We start from the raw sequence: 26,019 nt of genomic DNA on the forward strand, positions 1-26,019 counted from the left end.
ATGTTGTATTTGACATAGACCACCAGCAGATTTCTAGCAGAATTTGGTTAGACCGTTCAGAGTTTCATGGACTGGGGTTTTTTGGGGTTGGTTTTGTGTTTGGGGTTTTTTTGTGGGTTTGTGGGGGTTTTTTGCCATGAGCTAATAAAAGAAACTCTATGCTTTGAAGCATTTTTTCTAAAGAGATTATCTTGTGCAACAGGGTAGTATAAATAGCAAATCGTTTGGGTGGTAAAGTACTTTTAACTTTACTTCTGCCTTACAAGGAAAAAAAAACCTGAGTGCCAGCCACCTCTACTCTGGAAAGAGAGCTCTCAGTAACAGACCTCTTGTGACAACTTGCTACCACCAGTGGTTCTGGAGGCGTAGGTGTGTGATGTGGATCTAAATGTTCTGATGCATGGTTACCTGTGCAGATACTAGGCAGTATCAGTATTTCTTTCTCTTTAAGTTACACCTCTATTTCTTTATTTCAAAACTTATTTTTATGCAAGCCAGACCTTGTTTTCAAGTAAATATGCAAGAAAGGTGAAAGAACAAACATGCATAGGAGATTTTGATATGGACATTCCCTAACTTTTCAGAACTTGCCTTTACAAAACTGATTTTTTTTAATTTTTTTTTTGAGAGACAGTTTATTTCTTAGCATTCTAGATACAATCCACATAGTGGAGTTATCTTTAACTGTGGTTTTGGGGGGGAATGAGTGTGCATCAAGAGAAAAACACACTTCTTGGTGCTTTTACTTTTCTTTTAAAACAGGTCTAATTGACGTAGCTGGAACCTTTTTATCATTAGGTAGGAGACTTTTTCATAGAAGAAAAGGAGCTGAACTTTTCATAAAGGTTAGTCTAAATGTCACTGTCGTGACAGCTCAAAATAAAAGGTGCTATAAGTAGAGTATTTGTGCTGTAAGTAGTATATTATGGGACTAATTTTTACTTTTCTTCTCAAGTTAAGAGTTTACTTATCCCATGAAATCTAGGCATTTCAAACATTTTTCCAGTCCCACAGTAGAAAAAGTTTGGGGACAGAAATTCAAACATTAATATTCCATGTCAGCCGAGGGGTTTTGATCAGTATAGACTCAATCTCTGCTTTTGAAGAATAACTCCCAAGACAGACTGAGATCCACAAGAGAATAGCAAATTAGCTAGTAGTTTCTCCCCCCCCCCCTTTTTTTTTCCCCTCTCTCTCTTTTTGACCAGAAATTCCATCCTTAACAAGAGAGGTTTTCCAAGTCAAAAGTTTTGATGAAATTAATATGTTTTCAATAGAAAAAAAAAGTCAGAAAACATTGTCAAAAAGTTTGTGCATAGCTATGCTTTTAACAAAACTCTTATTTTTAAATCCGGAAATATTTAGATTGTTAAGAGCAGTGAAATTCTCCAAATAATTTCAAATTTTAAAAAGATACATGTAAGATTCTCCGTACACAAGGACATACATTGAAATTCTGAGTCTAATGAAATCAGTGACAATAGTTTCTATGTATTTTTCTGTGGAACCAAGATTTCATCCTCCTGTACTTATAATCTTGTTTATGGGCAAAGAGGAAGCACACTTGTATGTAAGTAAAGCCAAGAATTTATTGTTAGTATAATTGAATATTATTAGTATAATTGAATTGAATATTGTTAGTATAATCACATAATAGAATAGTATAATTGAAATCTTAAGTTTAATAATTATTAGTTCAGATGTAATTGTTACAGATAGAGAAAGAAAAATAATGCAGTTAAAATAGTTATATGCACATGTCTTAGTTTCTATGCTTTCTCCTGGAGCTATGCTCACCTTCCCACTGCTCCTCCAGGTCCTGAGGTCAGGAGGGTCATGCTGGTCTAGGATCCACTTTGGGTTATTTTTTATAGGTTTGGTAACACACTTTTACACTTTTCTGCTCCTTCACTGGCCTGCAGTTCCATATTACATCTGAATTTACTGTATATGGTGCCTTTTATTTATGTTAGATACTATTTCTGTGTTGACTTTGTCACCCCAAATCCCCATTTTGTCCAGGTTTGCATTTCTATAAGGGACCATGGGTGAGCTGTATATAGCCACGGGGCCTCCAGGGCCTCCCATCCCTGACCATCTCATGCCTGTGCACCTCTGTGCAGCATCCTGTGCTCCACTTGTCAAGGCCTCTGCTGTCATACCAGGGCTGTGTTTTCCTACACTGTTTCTTTGTGTTAGTCGTAAATATCTTGTTCTGTGCAGAGTAACTGCTTGTTGCTGCTATCTGTATAAAACTGAAGTAGGACAAAGTAGCCATGGACACGTGGTCAATTAGAGAAATTGCTGTCACAGCTAGACCAAGTAAAATGAAGCTGCAAACAGGTCAAGAAAAGTTCACACAGAGCAGGACTGACAACCTCAGTGCTGAGGCCTTGCAAACTCAGTTCACTGCTTTTGGCCTGTTACTAGCAATGGCAGTGCTGCAATACAGGGTTACAATCCTTAGTGATAAGGAGAAGATATGCCATAATTGTTACGAGATGTTGGCTAAATGGTGAGACTATCTCGACAGTCTGCTGCAACATGTAGGAGAAATGACTGGTCAACCAAGGATGAGCTCAGGACACCTAACAGCCAATTTGGTCCACAGATCATAGGGATACTCTGTGTTATGAAGATTGATTTTCGGGAAATTGCAAAGACCTAGTACATTACACAAAAATGGATAAAAGACCTGGAGCAGAAGCCAATAATGCTTTCATTGACTCTGACCTCCCTAGGGAGTTCAACAGTCACCTTCTAATTACTAGCGGATTGCACACAATTTTCAGAAACCACAAAACTACTATGGACCCTGAGGCTTGCAGACTCTTCTGGAAGAACTTTTGAATCTTGCAGTGTTGAAGAACAAATCAAAAGTGGCCAAAACATTCAAAAGTTTGATTAATTAACACTTAAAGTCTTGATCCTTTTCCAGGTGAAAGACCACTAAGTAGCTGCTCTGTCTTATAATTGAAATGAAGTAACAGTTGCCATCCCTTGTGGGTGAAGGATGCCAAAGGTGAAAGCAATTAAATCCCTGTTACAATATACCTGTTGGCAAAGCTGATCATTCACAGGTAGCTTGCTACATGCCTCTTGAATAACAAGGTGTACAAGATTTACAAGTCTGAGCAATTAAACTGACATGGCAGCAGCTCCATTCAGCTATGCAGTCTGAAGATGAGAAGTTCCATTAAATCACTGTTACGTATAGTGCTGCAACCATGAGAAAAACATGTGAATTGCTGAAACTATTGTATGGAATAATAATATGTAGGCATTTGTCTGTAAAAACATTTACACTTGGCAGTTCAGAGAAAATTTAGGTTTGTTCGATTTATGTAACCATTTTTAGTTTGTCAGATAGAAAATCCCTTTGGATTTGATATGTAACTCTGTGGCTTCTGTCGGTGAGTTGAAATTTTGTCTGCTCATATCTTGCAGTAGATACTATGGCATTTGCAATGGGGAATGCAACCCGTCAATTTTTTATCACCTGGTTTTGTTATGCATGAGCTTGTCTGCTTTTACAGATTGGTATGTTGCACACTTACCCTAAATGACTGAGAAGTTTAGAAAACAAACTTTGCTAATCAGAAAAAGCCTAAATCTAGAGATGTGGAAACAGGTACATGCCATAAGCTGAAGTTCTTTTCAGCAGTCACACTGTCTTGGCTCCATACTGGCTTTGTGAACAGAGAAGCACTTGATGCACCGTGAATCCTCATAGAAGGTTAAGTAAGTGAACTGTTTGTCTCTGCTTTTCCCATCTTGGCTACTTCTGATTATATTCTTACAGTTGAAGAAGAAACTTGCTGTAATTTCATTGCTTGATTTTTAGATCTATGTGAATTTTTTGTTCGTTTTCTTCAGACTTCAAAATATTGGAAAAATTGACTGGCAGTGTATAACAGCATTCAAAATAAATTTCACAGAGATAATATGCACACTTATGAAATTATTAAGTACTTTACACAAAAACATAATCAATATTACATTATCATAATAATTGCTATATTTACAGTACCTATTACTTTCTTGTAACCTCTAGGAAGGAACCCCAGTGTTTCCTTGACCTCTATACTGCTCCTGGGGTCAATGGATATTCTTATCTCTCAGGGAAAATGATGGCCACAATTTTTTAGGGATATTATCTCCTGACAATAACAATGTCCTTTTTCTGACATGTATAGTAAAGTGAAGCTGTGAGGTATGAGGGAAAGTGAGGCCTTGCAGAATTAATATGGCATTTTTTTAATCATAACTTGGTACTTTTTAAAGTATTTTCACATTACTTGGTACTTTCATGTTTTATAGATCATTATTATAATATTTTTCAACCCAAATATAATCCTAAATAATCTCTGCTCCAAAACCTCTTCTATTATTTACTTAAGAAAACATATTTTTCTGAATTTCCTTCAACAGTGGCTGCTCACCTCCTATGAGATAAGCAGCATTGCTCAAGCCTACGTCTAGAAAAATGGAACATTGGAAGCCTGAAGTATCTCCTGACTGGATCCAAAGGCTCCAAGAAAAATAAAGCAATAAAAATACATCACCAGAGTAGTTATAACAGATTGGACAGCAGGATGGACTGAAGAAGCCTTCCCCAGTGTAGTACGGAGTGGATGACCAGTGTGAGGGAGCCCGCAAGCCCTGATTTTACCCCCTCCCTATTTATTCCCTTTGAGAATTTAGTGTCATTGATATCTCGCCTATCAGTAGAATGTTTTAAATCTATTAACAGCTGTAGTTTTCTCTTTTTTTTGCTTCCTACCCTTGAGCAGACAGAAAGTGATTTTTGTTTATATTTATTTAATGATATGCAGGAAAACTATGTCAGGAAAACTATGTCAAAGTGTGTTTTCTACATTGTATCCTGAGGGCAGCAAGATTGCTGGTTGTTCTGGGCTCCAGTGCTAATGAGTTGTCTTGGTGCAGACATGACACCGACTAGCTTTTGCTAGGAATGCTTTGTCCTAAGAGTCTACTGTCTGAAGTGAAAATTCAGCACTGGGCGTGGAAAAATATAACATTGGTTTACTTGACAATAATAAGCTGATAAAATTCTAAAATCAATATTCAGATTGACATAGTGTCTCTTGCCAAACCAAAATCATAACTGAAAATTTACAGCTCACCTATTTTTCATGTTGTAAGACTTATGTTAGAATGGCCTGAAGCATTTTCTTTCCAGATTCAGATTACTATCAACTAGATATGCATCCAGCAATGTGTAATATGAAGAAAGTGATGATTCATTGTCAGAATCCAATGAAATAGAATAACTCTATCTCCTTGAAATATGCAGCTAATGTTTTCTTAATGCATTATTAAATTATTACTAAGTCAGCTGATGGGAACTCAGACTCCGATGAGTGTATGACTATCAGCCACCTAAAATGGTACTTGTCAGAAAGAAGCTGGTGATATTCAGGGTAAGTTCTTGTCCAAAACTTTATTTGCCCTTTTATCAGTTCAGATTTCTAAATGGAAAATAGGCAGGTATTTCTGGCTTCTCTACATTTTGGGAAAAAAAAAAGTGCAGACATTTTACTGGGGTTGGGTTTAAAGAAAAAAAAAGAGAATAGAAAAAGTATCTGTAGAACAGATATACAGCAAGATCTAGAGAAGGTCTTTTGGCTAAAAAAAAGCCAAGTGTGCTGCACTTAGTCATGTTTCGCTTTTTTCTGTCCTTTCACCTCTTTCTACTGGAAAAATTTCACCCCTCAAAAAAAGAAAAAAAAAATCCCTTGGACCTTTCTGTGGTACTTATGGATGGTCTAAACCAGAAAGAAAATTTAGTGGCTTTGAGATTGCTAAGTCCGTAACCTTTTCAATGTTGAGAAGAAAGCAGTAATAAATGAGCTTTAATTGCAGCCTACAACTTACTGTAGCCATCTCTATCTAAAAAGTTATGGTGGCAGCTATCTAATGCTGTTACGCTTAAGATCCTGTCAACACTGGCATTGTAAATCCCATTTGACTGCTCTTTGGAACTTGGCCATAAAAAACGTGCTTCAAATTGAACCTTGCTGTGCATGGCTTTAGACTAACAGCTTTTCCCTTTTCTTCATACATATTTTAAATTAAATGGATTTTCAGTAAGCAAAAATAAAAGAAAGCTATACTTAAGAAAATAGGAGTTCTCATGGTAGTTCATTTATTTTGTTTTTATTGCTCAGCCACTAAAGAAGAAATAGATGAGATAAAAGCATTAATTTTATTTCTTTCATATCCTGTTTTTCACTCGTATGGGTTTATTTATCTCTACCATCTTTCAGGCATGTAGTATCTCTCCTCTTTCCTGCCTCCTGTCTGTTTCATCTGTACTTTTAGTTTTTTTCTTTTTTTCCACACTTTCTCAAGGCTTTCTAGGCTTCTAGTCTTTCTAGGCTTCCAAATGGCTTCGTGGTTATATACAGTTACAGTTATACTGCTGTCATAATGGAGAGTCTATGACAGATCTTTAACTGCTGCAACCACCCCTTTCTTTCTTACCTATGTTTCTTTATTTCTTTAGTATTTCTCACTTAATCTGACTTTTACATTCTCATCTTTCTACTTTTTGTTATCATTGCTAAGCCTGCTGATCAAAACATGAATGAGAATTGTTGGTGTCTTCAAATATCTATCTGTCTGTCTGTCTCTCTCTCTCTCTTCTTGTGAGATGTAGATTAGCAGTGGTTGAAACAAAACTTTTCCTATCTGTTTTTTTTCTTTCTTGCAGTGTTTCTTCCCATTTATGATACACCATCTTCTTCTGTACAGGTCTAGTTCTGCACTGGAAGAAATAAAAACATCTCAGATTACAAGCATTAATAACTTCTTTTCCTCATTTCTCCCAATAAAAGAGACAGCTCTCAAAGAGCTTCCAGCATACTTTTAAGAGCCTTTCCTAAAGCCATCATCACAGTGGGCAACAGATAAAAGAGGAAAATACATAAATTTTTTTACCAGAACATACAGAAATAAAACAGTAAAATTAAAGTGACAATATAAAATCCATTTGTAGGTGAGGTGAAATTTTTGGTTAGGTAACAACACAGTGAAAAATACTGTAACAAAGACGAATTGCTTTTTTCTAAGAATCCTTATATTTGACACAGGAACTATAAGAAAAGGGGCATCAAAGCTGAGACTTTCTTTAGTCAAATTAGGACTGATTAGTCACAGTATGTACTAGCACTGAGGCCTTTCATATCTTGTGTATATTGTAGAGAGAAACAAGTAACTACAGAAATATGTCCAGAGTGGCAATGACTGAGTATTACTGTATTAGTACTGCAATATCACAGAAGTCTTTGGGACCCATCAGTGAATTTTATTGACTATAAATGAATTGCATCTTCACAATTACACATCTGGGAAGGGAGAGGAAGAGTAGAGAATTTAAAAAAAAAAAAGAATCTAAAGCTCTGTAATCTTGAGAATATATCAGTACTCAAGAAGATCCAGGGAAAGAAATACTAAATTGAGTTGAGCCTTCTTCACTAACTACATGCATTTGAAAAACTTTGTAGTGTATAATATGGTTAAGTCAATAAAAATATTCTTAAGAAATCCTAATACTTCAAAATGTTTTGTTTATTCTTCGATTCTAAGTGTATAATAGTATGCTTTTGCTTACTGTATTAATATTTAGGTTTTCATGAGAAGGTATGACATGGAAATCCAATCCTACCAATGATTTTCATAGTGGTCAGTTGTTATTTTTACTACCTGTGTTTATAAAAGATAGAAAGCTGAAGATATTTGATGACTTGCCATTTATATCTATCATCCACAGTGTATTATCTTTGTTGCTTTGCCATATAAATACACTAGCTGAATAACTGTTAGAGATTAATAGTTAATCTGAAAAGTTTTTTCACTTTCTTACAGTTATGTCTGTAAAATGTAGTGATTCTGTCTGGTGACAGGACTAGTTATTAACCTGATTTTTCAGAAAGTAAATTTTATTTAAAATATTTCCCTAAGTGAACTTTATTTCAGTGATAAGAAGCTTGGTATCTATGGTACACCTAATGCATTTTGCTAACCAAAAGCTCCAGTTCTCATGTCAATTACTAGTAACAGTACAGTATAATAGTACCACAAATTAATACCATCTGTCAATCTGATAAGTATCTAGCTGGGTTTTTCAAACTGGTCAGCTTTTCACTCATTAAAGGATGCGCAAAGAATAAGCTTTCTGAAAATGAAAGGAAGAGGCCAATCTCAGTAACATAGTTATCAGTATATCATGAATAAAAATGGCAGAACAGGATTCTGCCCCCAACAGATAACGTAATAATATAATTAAAATCATGCACTAAGTCTGCCTCTATAGATTTTTTTTCACCTTTTTAAAAATAACAATTGCTTAGAACTGTCACAATGCCTTTGTGTTTAGTAAAGGTCAGCTGTGCAGTAGTCCACTTTCTATGGCTATTGGATGGCCTTTCAAAGGTTAAATTTGGTTTCTTTCCAATTTTGTCTGAAAACAGTGGAAAGCTACCTCTTGGCAACTAACTGCCTTATCTATTGTTCTGCCTTACCAGAGGAGTGATTTTTCTCAGCTGTAATGATGTAAAGAGATACTGCAACTAGGATGACCAGATACCTTCCTGTCAACATGTGCTCTTGGTCCTGCTCTGGCAAATGCTCCACGGAAGGGACTATAAGGAAGATGTTTAGACCTGGACTGCTGTCTGGGCACACAACAGTTTTCTCTTTACTGTCTCTATTCTATTGAATCTAATACTCAAGATTCAGATGATAAAAGTAACAAGCAACATATTTGTCTCTGGAACTTTAATCCATGCCTGCCGCTATGGTGGGTGATTGCTTTGCCCTGTGACACCAGGCTTAAACAGACTAACAGGCACAAAAATGAAGTTGTGCTTGAGAACCAAGGCAAGAACTCTTAAGTCATCCTTGTCCTCTATACTTGAAGAAACATCTGAACTTTGCTTTTTTAATTTAGGGCTAGGATAAAGCCCTAAAGTTGTTACAAGATGTGCTGAATGCTGTTTCTGAGTAATAGAATATATTAAACTTTCCTGCAATACTTTAGTATCACTATACTACCTTAAATAAATACATATTAAAAGAAAATAATTCTGATTTTTCCAAGAACTTGGTAATAGAAAAGGTCAAATATGGCTTCTTTAGGATGGCTGCTAATGTGGGTGAAAACAGCTTCTGTCTCCCTGTGGTGATAGAAAGCAAAAAAATAAAGCAGTTGGAGAAAGAAACAGATTTCTTCAGACTTCTGCACTTGTCCCACAGGGACAAACCAGAATAGAAGAGAAAAAGATGTAATATTCTTATCATGAGGCTGCATCGTGCATGTCTTTGAAATGTGAAAGAGCTTTTTGCTTATTTGAAGTGAGAATGTCGCCAAAACGGGTACTGTCAAGTTTATTAAGTACACTATTTGCCAGTTGTGATGCCCAGACACCTCCAAATTTTATGTAAAGGAGGAATCATAGGAAAATTGCCACGGTCTCAAAACATTTTTCTTCTTAACCTTGTAAGCAATTGTCATCTCATGTCATATTCTTTAACTACAGTTTGCCATTTCATAGAATAAATTATTAGTGATATCATGCATCATTAACTATGTGGCTGAAGTTTAAGCCCCAGACATAGTGAGCCAAATTAATTCTTAGTGTGGAACTATCAACCCCAGTGTGTTACTTCTTGAGCCAGCAGAGGTTGAAATCACAGAGAAAGTATTGATTTTAGATCCCCTAAGAATGGTGCGTCTCATGTAATTCAACTGTTATCACCTGCTGATTCATCAGAAATGGTTTTCAGGGAGTTCAGCCTTTCTTGGCAGAAGACACTTTTTGATGTAGTGGTAATAACATATCTAGGTATTTATAATATTCCCAGCACCATATTACCTTAATGCTTGAATTAAATCACTAGCTAGAGTTTCATCTTTCTTTTCTTACTTTGTAATCCAAAGCAAATGAAGATATTTGGATGCTCTGTCTGTGAAAGCAATCAAGCTAAGTATTACACTAATACTGGGCAAAACATTTTTGTGTTTTTTAAAAAAATACTCATTTTTCTATTCTGAAATTTAAGGATGTCCTGCCAAATGACAATGAATCTTCAAAATACTTTGTATTTGGCATAGTTCTAATTTTTCTGCTGTTCTTTGAAACTTCTATTTTAAATTACAAACTTAAAACTGACTTGTTAGGTCTTTGTTGGTTGAATTTATCATTGAGTTGACTCAGGTGAATAAAATAACCTGGACATTCCATAATTCCTGATTTTTCAGTTAAAAAATCCTCAAACTATTGAGACTGTGTGTGCAAACCAGCTCCTGTGAATTGTTCATTTGACTTATGTTTATAGTGTAAAGAACCAGGAGAACTGGATTGAATCATTTGTATGTGTGACCATAATTTCATTTTTCTTTTTGGCTGGACCCGTTATTACTCTCTTCCATCGTTGTGGCTTAGCCCCAGTCTGCAATTAGGTACCACACAGCCGCTCGCTCACCCTCCCCCCAACTGGTGCCGTGGGAGAGAGAATCGCAAGAGCAAAAGTAAGAAAACTCATGGGTTGAGATAAGAACTGTTTAATAATTGGAACAACAACAAAAAAAAATAATAAATTGTAATGAGAAGGAAAACAACGAGAGAGCGAGAGAGGAACAAAACCCAGGAAAAAAACCCAAGTGATACAACCGTTCACCACCTGCTGACCGATGCCCAGCCAGTCCCCCAGCAGCAATCGCTACTCCCTGGCCAGCTCCCCCCAGTTTCTATACTGAGCATGTTGTCATATGGTATGGAATAGCCCTTTGGCCAGTTTGGATCAACTATCCTGGCTGTGCCCCCTCCCAGCTTCTTGTGCACCCGGCAGAGCATAGGAAGCTGAAAGTCCTTGACTAGTGTAAACATTACTTAGCAACAACTAAAACATCAGTCTGTTATCGACATTATTTTCATAGTAAATCCAAAACACAGCACTACAGCAGCTACTAGGAAGAAAATTAACTCTATCCCAGCTGAAACCAGGACATCCATAAATTAGCTTAAGGTACAGTTCCCAACTGACTTCTTTTCTTTGAACAAAACTCCTTGATACTCATTGATGAAATAGCTAACTTTATGCTATAATGTCCTTGATTTTAATGATACATTAATTGTACTTTCTCATTAATGATAACCTCTATTATACCTCTCCATACTTTTTCCTTATTATTTGTTATCCCCTTAAATCACAGCTAATGTTAAGATAAGATCCCAAGGCTTCAAGTGGAAAAATACCTCTAAAGCCAATTTCAGGAGTCCCAGACAAGCCAGAAGGCTCTCACTCAATGAGTTTAGTGTTTTATAAGAAATTTGTATTCATAAATTTAATAATTAAATATAAAGATTAAAATATAAGCAAATACAAACTACAGCTTAAATTAAATTTGACTCAATTGAAACAAAACATTTCAGTATTATTGAAATAATAGTATAAATGATTCAATTTGCCTTCTCATAAGTGTTAACCTTACAATGGAACTTTCTGATAAGCTACACTTTGATTGCATCATTGGCAATATATGTATTAAATTTATATTCAGTTATTAAGTTAATCTTCAAGTTTTACATTGAAGACTTTGAAATATTTCATTCAAATATTATTAGAAGGGAACAGAATTAAATGTATGTTTAATTAAATTCTAGCTTTTACTTTTCATTTTTATCCACAACCTATATATTTATTAAGCTGTTTGAAAGATTATTAACTCCATGGTTGCTTTTTCCTATGACTTTATTTATGTTTTCCTATACAGAGATTAAAGTCTTTTAAATGCTTATACACTCTAACTTTCTGTGAATTGCTCTGTTAATGAGAACAAAATTAATTAACTGCAGGCACCCACGTTGCTCTTAATAGTTGCAAAACCCAAGAATAATCAGAATGTTTTGTTAAAAATGCATGCAATGTTACTCTCATCAGTATTACATCATTTATAACTTATGTTGCACATGTCATCTAATAGCACCCACAACTTCTTAGGTATTTTTCAAGACCCAAGCAAAGGTTCAGTCCTTACAAAGAAAAGCCTACAATCAAAAGCAAATTTGAACAAACCCAAGCAGTGGGGTGAGAACAGGTTAAGATGTAGAAGTGAAATGAGATTACATTGTCTCCCTGCTCCCCAGCTTATATATAAGTTCTATGATTGTGTGTTTTCCAAACTGAAGTAGGAGTTATCACTCATAACCTCCTGGGTCATGGGTATTTAAAAAAAAAAAACAGTTCACAGAATTAGAGGGAGATGAATGCAGAGCAAGCTGGGGGTTTTGATCAATTTGTAAATGTTGTGAATGCAAGGATGAAGAAGAAGGAAAAAAGAACAACTTTCAAAGAGTAATGAACTGATGCTTTGTTAATTAACTCTTAGAAAGAACTTTTTGTTGACTGATGTGTGTATTTTGCACAGTGGTGATGACATATTGAAATTCTACTTTTGGGGTGTTAAAATTTGATAGCCTTTATGCTACTTCCATGTTTTGTGATGATATGAGGATACAGAGCTATAATGGGACTTTGGGGAATGGGACATGCAGTACCTTTGCTGCTCTGTATCTGCCATCAAGGGTTAGTCCCTTCCTGAAAGACTTTACAGCTGCAAGGGTCACATGTCTTTCACATCTTCTGGGCCTCTTCCACATGCCCAATATTGCCTTGCTTTCCCAGAGGAACCCAGACTAACCAACAGAATAATGAAGCAGAGACTCCATAAATGTAATTGAGATTTTAATTGGCCAGAGAAAAGCCTGAGCAGAGGTGACAAGTTTGTTCATAATGTAGTTGAAAGGGTTAGGTTGTGGAAGCTCCTGCACTCATGCCCTATTAATTTTGCAGTTGTTGATGAGATATATGCATCTTTCTTTGCTGAAAGCATACCTACCAGTATTTAATTGGATTCTTTGCTTCCTTCATATAAAGCTTTCTAGTAGATCCTTGCATCTTGAGGAGCTTTAAGAATGGCGATTTGAAGCTGAGAGTGAAGACTTTAAAATATGAAAGTCTAGGGAGTATATTTGAAACGTAAATGCAAATGTGTTTTGCTACTTTTTATAAAATTCTCATGTCTGATTTTGTGCCATTATGCTGCCGCATGTAACTTGAGTTTTCAACTGGACTAAGTGCATCTTCTCGATGAACTCTTCCGAAAAGTTATCATTTTGAGTCACGTTCACTTGGAGTTATCACCAGGCTTGTTCGCAAATGAATATGGTGAGAACAGGGAAGAAGACCATGGGATGTAGAGAAACAACCCAAATTTAAAAGTCTCAAAAGCTCTTTCACTGCGAAAAGCTCTCCAATACCATTTTTTAAAGCTACTTGGGAAATGTCTGCAAATGGTCACAGCATAAAAGCTGAAGTTGTCACCTATTTAACCAAATCCAGCTAATCTTAAGGATTAAGCCGAACGAAATTTAACCAAATCCAGGTAAGCCGACTTCTGAATAAGAACATCTAAGGACAGACTAGGTTCAAAACTATCATAGCATAGATACCATGTCTTTTTTCAAACCCAATCTATTCTCCTTACAGAGGTGCTCATGTCATGTGAATGTTCAAGTGCCAGTTAATAAGTCTATGATGATTTTTGCATCTGCCTGTTTGTATGACATAGGTGTTGTTAGGTGCCTACAGCAGCTGTAAAAAAAACTGCCAAAGGACAATTTTAAAAGCACAAGAAAATCCATAAGCATAAAATATTTACATAGCAGCCCTGGTAAAATATTTCTGAAAGGACATATATTTCTTTGGAACTTGTTTTCTTTACTTAAGGTAGAAACAATTAATAACACTCAAAAACAAGTTGCAGCTAGGTAGATCTGTGTAGCCCAGGTATAGAGTCCAGGTATATATTACCCTTAGCAGTAGTTAATAGAAAAAGAGAATAAAAAATAATTTCTTTATATGTTTCTTTCTTCTGCTTTTTGGTGCTTTACCTTGTCTCTCCCCCTACCCACCCACAGCCCACAATTTATCTAGTCCTTCAATGGAAAAAGAAAAGACTAGGAGTGTGCAGGAACCAACATCCCCCTGCCCCATTCCTCCTTCCCACAGCCACAGCTTAGGTAAAATGGGCTAAGCTGGAAAAATAGGCCTGCCATCATCTAATAATTGGAAACTGAATGAGTTTTCATAACGAAGAAATTCTTTTTTCTTTCTCATGTGTTGATTTTCTTTCAGTCATGCTGATTTACTTTTATGCATCTCTCATCAAGTTAGTAAATGTCGTAATAGATTGTCTTTTACTGTGAAGCTGTATTGCTAACTTTGGAGAGGAAGAGAATCCCTCTTTTCTAATTGAAGCTGTAAAATATAGTAAACTGGATGTCGAATTAAACTTTCTTTGTGAGAGAAAGATCTTCTTTATGAATAATGGATTAGGCTTTATTTAAACCATATAGATTTTATTTGCTTTTTATTAACTTACTACATTAGACACTGCTTCTGCATTTCCCCACCCCTCCTCCTCCAGGAATGTCTTCTACTAAGGCATTTCATAAAAGCTATGATTTCTTTTTTTTATCTTACATAGCTCTAGATGCAAGGTAAACACTTTGTTATTGTAGAAGTAGTATGTTTACATCCTCTGGGTGGGAACTGCTTGATACCGAAAATTTTAAATCCATTTGTATCTATATCAAAGATCACCTCATTTTTAAAACTTTGGGCCTAACTTGTAAAACTTATTATTGTGCATCATATTTGCTGTTTTCTGGGCCCCCTCTGGTGTTTTTTATGTAAATATGGTCAATTATGCACACAAGTTTAATAAAAGGAGTAGGGGGGGGGGGGGAGGGGGGGAGGTTTCCCTTGTCACACATGCACCTAGGGCAATAGCTGTTGTTATTTATTATTTTTTTGTCCAGTGGTGCATTGGCATAGTTATGGTCTTTGACTCTATTGAGCTAGCTGTTGTCAGACCTGTCTGTGCATTTGTCTGTTTGTTACTGCCTGAGCAGTTAAATCATTGATTGATTTTACTGTCCCTATCTGTTGTGAAGATGGGATACGCTCCCTCCATTTTACAGATTGACTTTTTTGTGAAGGTCATGGAGGCATGTGGTTGAGCCAGGGACTAAAATCTGTCTCAGACATTTCCAAATCTGCACTAATGGCAGAACCACCTTCGTTTAGGTATATGAACAATGTATGGTATGATATATAGTAAGAATATATGGTAGCTATATAAACCATAGGAGGCTTCCTTCTGTTCAAGTCATAAACCTTACTGCTTGGAAGAAGCCAGCCTACTGCTTATCAAATGGGTACCAAGTTTAGGAAGGCTCAACCCTGCTTTCAAAGTGTTATTGCCTGTTAAACTGTGATTATCATTGTTCTAGTCCTTCTGGCTTTCTCCATCAGAGCATTCTTCCTTTAGCAGCTACAGTCTACCTGAACTCTTCGGTTGTCCCTGAATAAAGAGAGCCCAAAAGCCCCAGTGACGGTCATTGAACCTACTGTAACTGTTTACTGATGTTTCAGACTTTTTCTCTTATGTGGTAATATACAGAACTGATCTTGTGTCCATCTCCTCTGTTAAATACCAATTTAATAGTTATATGGCTAAGCTAGTTTGTTTGAAATCCTCAATATCTGGATATTTCCATGTGTTCTTCACCAAACATTTTCATCACCAGGCCTGTAACGAAGATATGAATGTGGCAAATAAACAAATAAACACAACACAATTTAATGAGAAAACAAGAAAATCAAATCCCTGGGTCATGGAATAGATGTAGTACTAAATACATAATTACACCAGTTTCAATAACATATTTCAGTGACCAGTACAGTATTTGGGGATAGTGTTTTTCACAGAAGATTTATATTAGGTAAGACTTTGCAGCTATTGGAATGAATAATTAAAAATGCATAGCTTGTTGCATATGTTTAGCATACCATTTACTTTCAGCTCGGCAGCATTAGTTGCAACACAGACAGAAAAATCCAAGTGCGTAAGAAATGTCCTTCTGTGTTTTGCAGTGGCTCTCTAGATGGGACACATCTCAGTTGACCTAAACAAAATTACAAACATCTGTCTCTGAAGCTAGTTGCCCTTGGTCGTCTTATGTCCATGGAATGAATATGCACTTCTGGGACACAACAGATATTGTACCACGCTATAAGAGTGACTCTTTCATTCCTCTGATTATAGAGGCAGCCTTAAGGTCATTAGTTCAGGTGTTGATGTCTAGTTGGTTCCTGATCCTAACACCTGTGTGCTTCATATGCTGATAGATGGCTGATTGCCTTTAAGCAGAGTAGCTCCTTAAAGGTGGTAACTCAGTCCTTATTTGCTCCCGTGAAAAGCTACTTGTGTATCATACCTAGCAAAGCATTGCTTACTGCGTGGGATCAGCACACCCTCTTAAAAATTGAATGGCAAACTGATTAGATTTTTTTTTACTTAGTTTTATATTCTTCATATTTATTTACTTATATTTTAATTCAAATGATCTGGGAACCCAGATTTAATTTAAGAAATAAATTATATATTGTGAATATTTAGGTGGGGATCGGAAACATAGTAAGGGAATGAGAGAGAAAAGTGAACATGTGCATATATAAACACTGATGCGTTCACTTCTGTCACAGTGCAGTATGGATAACACAGGATATCTTCTTGCATTGCACATTACCTGAACACAGAAGAAGATGCAGTAATTTCAGACAGTTGTAGCCAAAGTTGTTGAAGGTGCTGCAGTCAGCTCCTATGCTAGTTAGACACAGGAAGAGTCTCTTAACTCTCTTGCAACCCGCTTCAGTCATGTAAGGACACAGCAGTACACAGCTGTAATATTGTTGCACCTTCCCTTGAAATTGTCTGTACGTGTCCCTTGCGCTTTCTTTTACTCCTCACTGCCTACCCTCCCTCCTGTGTTTTTGAACAGATTTACTGGAGGTATAAAGCCATCTTCCTGCTGTCGTGTTTCTAATTCTTATTTACTGACAGTTACTTTTTTCACCTCTCTCTCTACTTTGTGTCTCTCTCTTTGGTTTCAAATATCTCCCTTTATGGTCTCTTCTCCATTTTTGCCTCCTCAGGGAAGACTGGGCACTTAAGTATATCAATCTGATAAGCAAGAGTGTAAGCCTGGAGAAACCAGGAATATTGGACACTAGTCAAAGCTCTGTGGCAGTAAGTATGTGATTTCTTGCCTTTCAAGAATGTCTTGCACCAAGAATATGTGCAAAGACAATAGGTGATAGACTATAATATACACTGATAATGAGTTTCCAAAATCAAACGATGAGAACAATGACGTCTCTAAGTTTTAGTTCTAGGGTCCGGGGATTTTTATTTCTAAGTTTTATTTTCCTTCCTTATAGGACAGAGTGAGAGAGAAAAGGAAGGAAAAAGAGGAAAATATTTAAAAGAGCAAGTAAGGGTGGTGGGGTGTGTATGTTTCCAGATAGAAATTCCATAGTCAGTGTGATCTTTTCTCCTAAATTCACATAGCTTTCTAATGATAATGAGGTAGTTAGCAATGCTTATCCATTATCTTTCAATAACCCAGGTAGGAACCAAACATGCTGAAATACATTCTCAGTATTGCCTGAATTGATTTATGCTTGCAGCTTGTTTTTTTTTTAAAAAAAAACAAACCCAAAATAGCAGAAGTCATGCATTTAATTCCCTAAATGCAGTCTTTACAGTGTACCTGAGGAAATGCATGTTTTATCTAATGTATTAGCTAGAAAGCTGTCATTGCAATGATGAATTTGTTTTATTTTTTTTCACTGCAGACTATAGCTGTTTTGTGCATCTGTGTCCAAAGTGCACAGGCACAGCAGCACCTTACACACTAGTTATATTGAACATGATAATATCCTGACACACAGTAGACAACAAAAAGATGTCATTAACCTTGCAGTGATACTTAGAAAAAGATAATACTTCTTGGTCTAACATTTGATAATATAAACACAGTTACAATTCTTTTTTACAGAACTGTTAGTGCTGAATAATTTGTTTATATAGAGAGTGATTTGCACCCTTAGACTTGTTCTCAGCCACATATTTCAGTGTAAAATCCACCACCAGAACAACCCTGAAAGGTTTATAATAATACCTATTTGAAAGCATATGAACTGAGATACAGAAAGGTTGTGACATGCCCAAGATTATGCAACTTAGTCTGAAGAGCAAGAGCAGAACTCAACTGGTAACACAGTCAGCCCTGTCTCTCATTTTCTTCCCTGCTGTGTCCCAGCTGTCCTAATATTTGAGATAAATTGGCGCCTGGAAGAAACCCAGGGAGCTCAAACTGAATGTGAATAAGATGTGGTGTGTATAGAGAAGAGAAGGAAAACAGTTTGAGGAGCAAGCTGAAATTATGGCTTTATTTTCGACTGAGGAGAGTAATCTTCTGAATCTTGAGAAAGTGTCTTAATTTTTCATTGCTTCTTTAGAAAGCAAAACAAAGCACCTAGAGGAATACTTTTGTCAGCTCTTAGTTGAGTGATGGGGCTTTGTCTTCTGTTTTTCTAAGACTTTCATAAGTTCTAGTCCACAGCTAGAACAGCACCCAAAAGCGTCCTGAAGATTAGCAGGAAAGGCAAAATCTCTCTGCCTCATGTTATGTTCCCTCTTCTCAGAGGACAGAGCTCTTTAACCATGCCTGCAGTAAGGCTCGGGAAAAGGATGCTCCACCGCAGCTCCACAGGAAAGCTGTTGTCATCATTGTCTTCAGGAGCAGCCATGGATCCAGCAAATCAGTCCTGCTTCTGGGAGGTGCCCTGGGAGATGCAGCATCTGAAAAGTTTTCTTTTTTGCAAGGGGGTTGATCTTTGCTTGTTTCTTAATCTACCTCCACACCACTTTCTACTTCTGAGGGAAAGGAACTGGGTTTGTTTCTCCCAGCTTTGTCTGGGGGCTCTGCAGCTGGAAGCCTGCCCAGGTTATGGTGCATCAGTGCAGATTCTGAACATTTCTTAAATACAAGTAGTAGCCACAGCAGGTCTCACTAGCAAGGGACTCTGCCTCATCTCCTTGCTGAAGACCATAAGAAGCCTTATGTTCTGTGGCATGGTACTAATCAAAGTAAGCATACATACATACTTACATACTGCTTGCAGTACAACATAAACCTAAGTCTTGCCATTACCTGGATACCCCATGAAAGCTCTCCTTTGAACAAGCTTGCTTCATGTCCAAAGAAAACTGCCAAGCTGTCAAAAAACCACCTTATCTACCACTACTGAAGTTAACAGAAATTTTGCAGTGAGCTTCACCCAGACCAACACCTGAATTCCAGCCCAAAAAAAGATGTGAGGCAGGTGTGCTCTGTAATGCACCCAGCAGTCTTGCTTCCAGAGGGTGCATCACAAGTCTCTCCTTGCTGGAGTCTGCAACTGAAACAAAAAATGGGGAGGAAAATGAGTTTGGAGCGTGGTCCTCTGACAGGATGCAGCAAGGCCACAGCTCAATGTGTGCCTGGACACAGCAGCTGGGAAGCGTTCCCATGTCCTGCAGTTTAGGAGTAACAATAATAAAGAATCTAAAGGAGAAAATTCACAGAGAAATCTATATTTTGAATTTATCAAGCAGAGTATTTATGATTTCAGCTATGGATAATAATTTTGAATACTACAGAGTAGGTTTTCATTCCTTCTCTGTATCCATGAGGCCTTCTTCTTGCATGTTATGATTTTCTATTGAAAATATAAGATTGAATTACTAGTCATTGCTAGTGGAGAGTAAGAAATGTTCCTGATTCTGAGGCCTGAAATCAGACTTAATTTGATAATATTGTAATTTATATAATTTGCTAAAGTTCTGAATGCTCAAACTGGTAAGAAAGGAAGAATATATTGGTGATGAACTAGCACTAATTTAGCCTTCTCTGAAGGTCATAGATTTTAATGAAAATGAAGTAGCATGAACTGCCATGGTATGGTTAAAACAGCATTAAGAAGTATTCCGTAGACTAAGTAGGGACCTAATAGTGTGACTGCAACAGCCAGGACAGTACCATAAATAAAGCCAACAAGTTAAAATGCTGATAATATATCAGAGCTCTATAAATTGTTCTACTCAATAAATAGATTGATTTGCTAAATAAAATACTATTATTACATCATCCCTGCTTCATCTTTGGGTTCTGTTCTTCACACTTAAAAATTAATTGCTATCTTGGGTTAAGATTTGTAGTGTCACTGACAAATGTAAAGAGTCATAGCAAAGACTGAGGTGAACTAGTAACAACTGTTATTTTTATGACCTAGCTTTTAATAAAAGTTTTTCTTCTTTAGTGCAAATAATCTTGCACAACCATTCTTTGTGCAAGGCCACGGGTTTTTCGTTCAGCTTTGATACTTATAAAATTATTGTTTTAAAGCTCCTGTCATGTTAGAAAATAGTTATGCATGAGGAAAGCAACCATCTGTAGGCTTCATATAAGAGGTAGTAATATGCACGTAATTACAATGTTAAGCAGCCACACTATCCTGTCAAATGCAGTCATATAATTGCAATTATTGGAGTCATATTGTGATATGCATTTGTTGCATAGTTGTTATATGAGTTTAAGTTCTACACAAGGTCTGTACTGGTGCTTCCTCTTTGAATGCTACTGAAAACAATCCAGTGTATAATAAACTGTGGACAGTAGAATTAGAGCTTCAGAGAGGAGGGGAAGGAGATTCATAGTCATTTCTGTTGGTTCATTTAACTGACAACTAGGAGAAAGAAAAAAAGACTGAAGGCTAGGGAGAAGCTATAACTACATGAGGGAATGTAGCTGTAGCTGGAAATTCAGGAGGAAGCTATGCTGTGAGGGTTTATACAGGTCTCTGAGAAAGGATCAGGCAGCCAAAACAGAACTTAAAGAATAGTTTTTTATGATCCATTAACATTAGTTTGTTTTTAAGAGCTAATATATTACTTTAAAACAAATTTAAAAGTATCCTGTAAATTGCTGATAAATGCAAGTAAGGTGAAATAGAACTGTTTAGGAATTGCTTAAAAAATACAAAGATTATAATCCAGTGTGCTTGGTCGATAGAGATCTAGTTAAATCAAACAAACTCCATCAAAATTCCAAACGCATATACTAAGAGGAAAAGAACTTTCTCCATTAAGGTTTAATAGGGTATTCTTACCACTAAAAATTTAAAAAAATATTTTTTTTTTTAAGAAATATGTAATTTATTTCATTCTTATTCTTAAAACTTCAATTTTACAACTCCTTTTTCTGCTTTTTCAAGAAGGTTGAAGCAAAGGAAATACTTTTAAATAACAGTTTTACTTTTAGAATACATGAAGAATACATGAATATTTAGTTTTACTGCTAAAGACTAAGCTAAAATTAAGCTAAGTTAAAATTATCTTAACATATTTATAATTTTCACAAGTTGTAAACACCTGCATTTATTTTTCTAATAGATGATATTTTCAGTATTTTTGCAGTTGTTTTAGTGGTGCACTGTTAGTTTTCAATAAAAAAACATGGCATAATAAAGCCTTTATATTATGTCATAATTTTTATTTATTACAATTGTTAGTAATGAATTGGTTAGCATTACATGAGGGAGTGAAAAAGTTTCCATACATGTACACACATTCTCTCTACCTCTTTGATTCTCTTCCAGTCTCTTCTCTAGATAAAATTTTTGCCACCATACAGCTGAATTTTCAGAATTGGGAAATCAAACGTGTTTGATACCTGAGAGCTGTACACCATGTAATTAAAGCCATTAATAACTGGCATCTTTTGGAAAGGCGTGCAGTTGGAAATGACAATGTGGTCATGGAAGAATTTCTAATTTAATTTCATGATTGTGCAAACAATAGTATACATCTCATAAGATCTGTTTGTTTCTTTCTCATTTTTCCTCTTTTAGGGTTTGTGGGGCAGGAGGTTATTGTTGGGTTTTTTGGTTTCAGATTTGTCAACAGGAAAAAACTATTACCATTTTTGCTTCCCATTCCAAGGCAGAAGGAGTAATGGAAATGTTTTAACTGAATTTCATTTTCCAGTTTACCAAAAAGCCATCATTGATGTTATGGTCTTCCTCAAAACAAACTCTTTTACTGTTATTTTGTAACACTCCCAGTGAAACTGTAAACCACAAATAAGTCCTATGTCTTACGTAGATTTAATTGGTGACTCAAACCAGGCTGTACAGCTTGTCACATTAAGTTATCTTCTGGATCAACATTCCCTTGTGTAATTGGACATTTGTATATTTGACATTTTTAAGGCTGCGTTTTCATACAAGTCTACATGTTCTTTGGCATCTGAGTGGGAGGCGAGGTTCACAAGGGACCTGGAATATACTTACAGAAATGAACTGTGTAAAGCATTAAAATGACAGGTTTTGTTTGAGGGTGGTGAGGCAATTTTAACAACAGAGTTAACAAAGGAAATACATGTGGTTTGCTAGCTCAGAACCTTATTAATAATAACAAATAATATATTATTTTACTGCTTTGTGCTTGTATAAAAATAGAGAGATGTGCCTAGTCTTTCAGAGGCTGGGCTTGAGACATCAAGAAAACTTTCTCAATAGGAACGAAATATAGGAAATTAATATTAGATGTTAAAGCTTTTGGGAAAATAACATTTTTTAAAAATATTTGCAGAAAGATTTATCAAGTTTTGAAGTAGACATAGCTCAAGGACAAGGCAACAACTGAGAACAGAACTTGTGTTTTATAAGCAAGCGTACAATTAATACAGTTCACTTTTGCTTTGCAATAAGGTTAAAAGTATTTTGAGTTAAGTTTCTAGCGGAAGGTACTATGACCTGTTGTGAACAATAATTTGGAAGAACTCGTCATGGTGATCATTCATTATCAATGTAAACAGACTTTCTATTCACAAATCATTTATAAACAGTTTAATGATTTCAGAACTGTCAGCCTAAGGGGAATGTGGCTGGGAGGGAGGAGGTGATGAACTGTGTTTGGCTATTCAGTGTTGGCTATTGGCACATCATTATGTGCTATCAGTCACCTAAATCTCATGTCATTGCTCTGCTTACTAATTTATTGAGAAAAGAAGTTTTGCAACTAAAGCATGATGAAAACTCCTATTGCCATAGGGACAGTGTGTTTCATGTGGTAGTATGGATATTTTTACTTAACAGCAGGCTTTGTTTATTAAAGCATTTATGCAAGCAGTAATCCATTCACTCAAATGCTTTCAAATAGCAAGAAATAAAGGTCATAAATAAATCAAACTGCCATGTGGTTATCAAAGAAGTTTTATTTGTCAGTGTTCTGCTCTACTTAAGGGTTACTAATCCAAGTTTTGTAACTGATTTGTCCTGTGTCACTGATAAATTGTTTATGACTCAAATTTCAGAATTACTGTGCAAATTAAACTACAGCTCCTATTGACTTGGGAAGCTGTGTACACCCAACTTCCCTAACCCTCCCCCATGCCCTAACTGTATCTGTAAAATGAAGGTAATAATTCCTAACTTTCCTAGAGGCTGCCATAATGAATAAGCTATTAATATTATATGCAGATTATTAATATTATATGCAGATATGAGAATGTGTAAGTCTGCCTAGGCACCAGATTTTGCCAAGGGAAGGAAAAAAAATCTCCAATCTAGTATGTCTTTAAATGCACCTTCTTGGTTCAGGAGACAAAACACTATACAAAGTTCTTCAGAGAGACAGCAGAGTAATTGAGGTACAGAAGTTAAGTACTTTGGTTTTGATATACTGAAAGTGTTCCAAATAGTGATATTAATGATTTTGCATGTCCCTTTTACTCCCTATGCACACTGCCAAAACCTGAAGATCATTGTTTTTCTACAACAGAGAATGGGATAAAGCTGAGCCAAATACAGCTTCTATACAAAACATTTTTGTGGTCTTTACTGTATCTCTGGCTTCTAGTCCATGCTGTGCTGGCAGAAAGATTGCTCAGACTATCTGACATGCAGATGAATCATGTACCAAGTGTGATAAAAGCTCTGAACATACAACTGAACTTTCACAAACTTGTTTTATTTGCTTAAATTTTAACTTGTATTTGAATTTTCTTAGGAAACTGTTTGGACTGTAATATTTTGTCTTCTCAAGTATACTTGGCATTTTTCTTTATTTGCCTAATTCATTGCTCAAATCATTCTTCAAGCACTGGTCAGAACAAGCACTGCCTATAGTAACACCCATCCCTCCAAAGATGAATGGATTACAATTCAATAGTATACATTCTTTCAGTGATGTAGCATGATGATATTAAGCAATTATTGCACTTCCTGCCTCTGCTCTTTCTCTTTTTTTTTTTTTTAAATTGTAGTGGATATTGAGTGACCACAGAAAGTTGAGTCACCCACCTTGAACGGTGCTGGAGATCTCTGGGAAGAGCTTGTGTTGTTTTGGTAGAGCTAAATCACAGAACAAAGAAGCACATGCAGCTAAGTTCTCACTGTCTTAATTTCATACTGGACATAGACTGACATATGGAATTTGTTCACGTGAACAGGCATGTTGAGTTGTTGATAGATCCTTGAATAAAACAGACTTTAAAATTTTGGCTATTTACCCAACTACTTTCTGTAGGGAAGAATAGACTTGTTATGGAGCTAGGTAACTACGTAACTTCTGAATTTAAGTTCCCCATTTTGTAAGTCAGCAAAATAATACTTCTTGAAGCTGTTGTGTGAAAAAGTTACTTGATATCTTTGCTTACTTAAATGAAGATGATATGTAACTAAGTCTGAGCCTGTATGTTTCCTTGGTCTGATTTTGATGAGACAGGCATTTCTGACAACTTCTGGCATGAGCTGAAGAACAAGGAGATCCCAAAGGAGTCCAGTCCCCTGCTCTCTTGGCTGCTTTTGTGGTTTATTCCCTCCTGAGAACCATGGGATACGACTGTAGACATTGCTGCTGCAGCACTCTCTTAAGGCAGTGATCACTTGACATCATCTGAGAATGGACCCTGTGACCATGTCTTCCTAACATTTTCCTACTGAAAATCAATCAGCTGTTTTCTAACTTTCACAATGTAAACTCTGTTACGGGTAGAATGATGGATGACTTCTCATTATACAGACAATTAAATATTTTGCCCTGAGGCAAATCTTCGTGTTGACATTCTTAGTACAATTCAAGGTGTTTTCGTGACCTTTAAAGTGCTGGATAGACCACAACCGTGTTACTGCAGCTGAGATAAGCTGGAATAAAACTCATGTCTGTGTCTCAGTTTGAGTGTGCCATTCAGAGGACTGCCTCTGGAATCTGCCTCCTTTGGCAGTTTATCAGAACTCAAGTCTAGTGACCTTCAGATTAAAAAAAAAAAAAAAAACGCTAAACATTAAAAAGAAAGTCATACCTACTTTTTCTTCTGATCTTTTTAGCTCAACTCTTGACTGCCATAACAAAGGCCAGAGCTGATATTAATATAAATACAAAGGGCCTCCTCCCTTCGGATTATTTCTTTTGCATGCCTTTTCAATTTTCTCAGTAGCTTTGTATTTTTTTTCCAGTGACTGAATATGTTTATTCTCCTGTTTTCCCAGTAGCAGCATAGCACATATATTTTAATATATTGTATTATTACATTCAGTGCCATTCAGAGTGTCTGTCTTAAATAGTACTAGAGAAGACATTGTTCTTGCTTTCTCAGGGAATTAGGTTACTGAACACTGCATGCCAATAATTAATGAATGACCAAGTTACTTCATTGCTTCTGGGAATTTTGACAATTTCATTTGTATTTTTCAGTCAAAGTTTATCATATCTATTGCTAGAGTTTCAGTGGTCAAAAAAGTTTAAACATCAGAGAAAAGAAACACGAGACCATCACAACAAATCTTACAGTAAATATTCTAACAGATGCACTTTTGAAGACATACATCAAGAGCAGATAATACCATGTAAGTCTTAGAACCCAAACGAGTGCTAATTCAAACTGTTAAACTGTCAACTGCTTTGTGGCCCTCAGTTTGTATGCATGAAATGTTTTAAGGCTATTGGAAAAGGTTACAGTCCTTAAAAAAAACCAAAAC

General features: G+C 36.1%; 1 long non-coding RNA gene across 1 annotated transcript; it reads left to right on the forward strand.

Annotated features, from left to right (window-relative positions):
• Positions 1–5,392: 5,392 nt before the first annotated feature.
• Positions 5,393–25,037, forward strand: LOC140647336 (uncharacterized). Its single transcript, XR_012040708.1, has 3 exons — positions 5,393–5,444; positions 17,089–17,182; positions 24,767–25,037. It is a non-coding gene; the product is annotated as an uncharacterized lncRNA (long non-coding RNA).
• Positions 25,038–26,019: the final 982 nt, after the last annotated feature.

Source organism: Ciconia boyciana, chromosome 1 (assembly GCF_034638445.1).
Source record: "Ciconia boyciana chromosome 1, ASM3463844v1, whole genome shotgun sequence".
NCBI lineage: Eukaryota > Metazoa > Chordata > Aves > Ciconiiformes > Ciconiidae > Ciconia > Ciconia boyciana.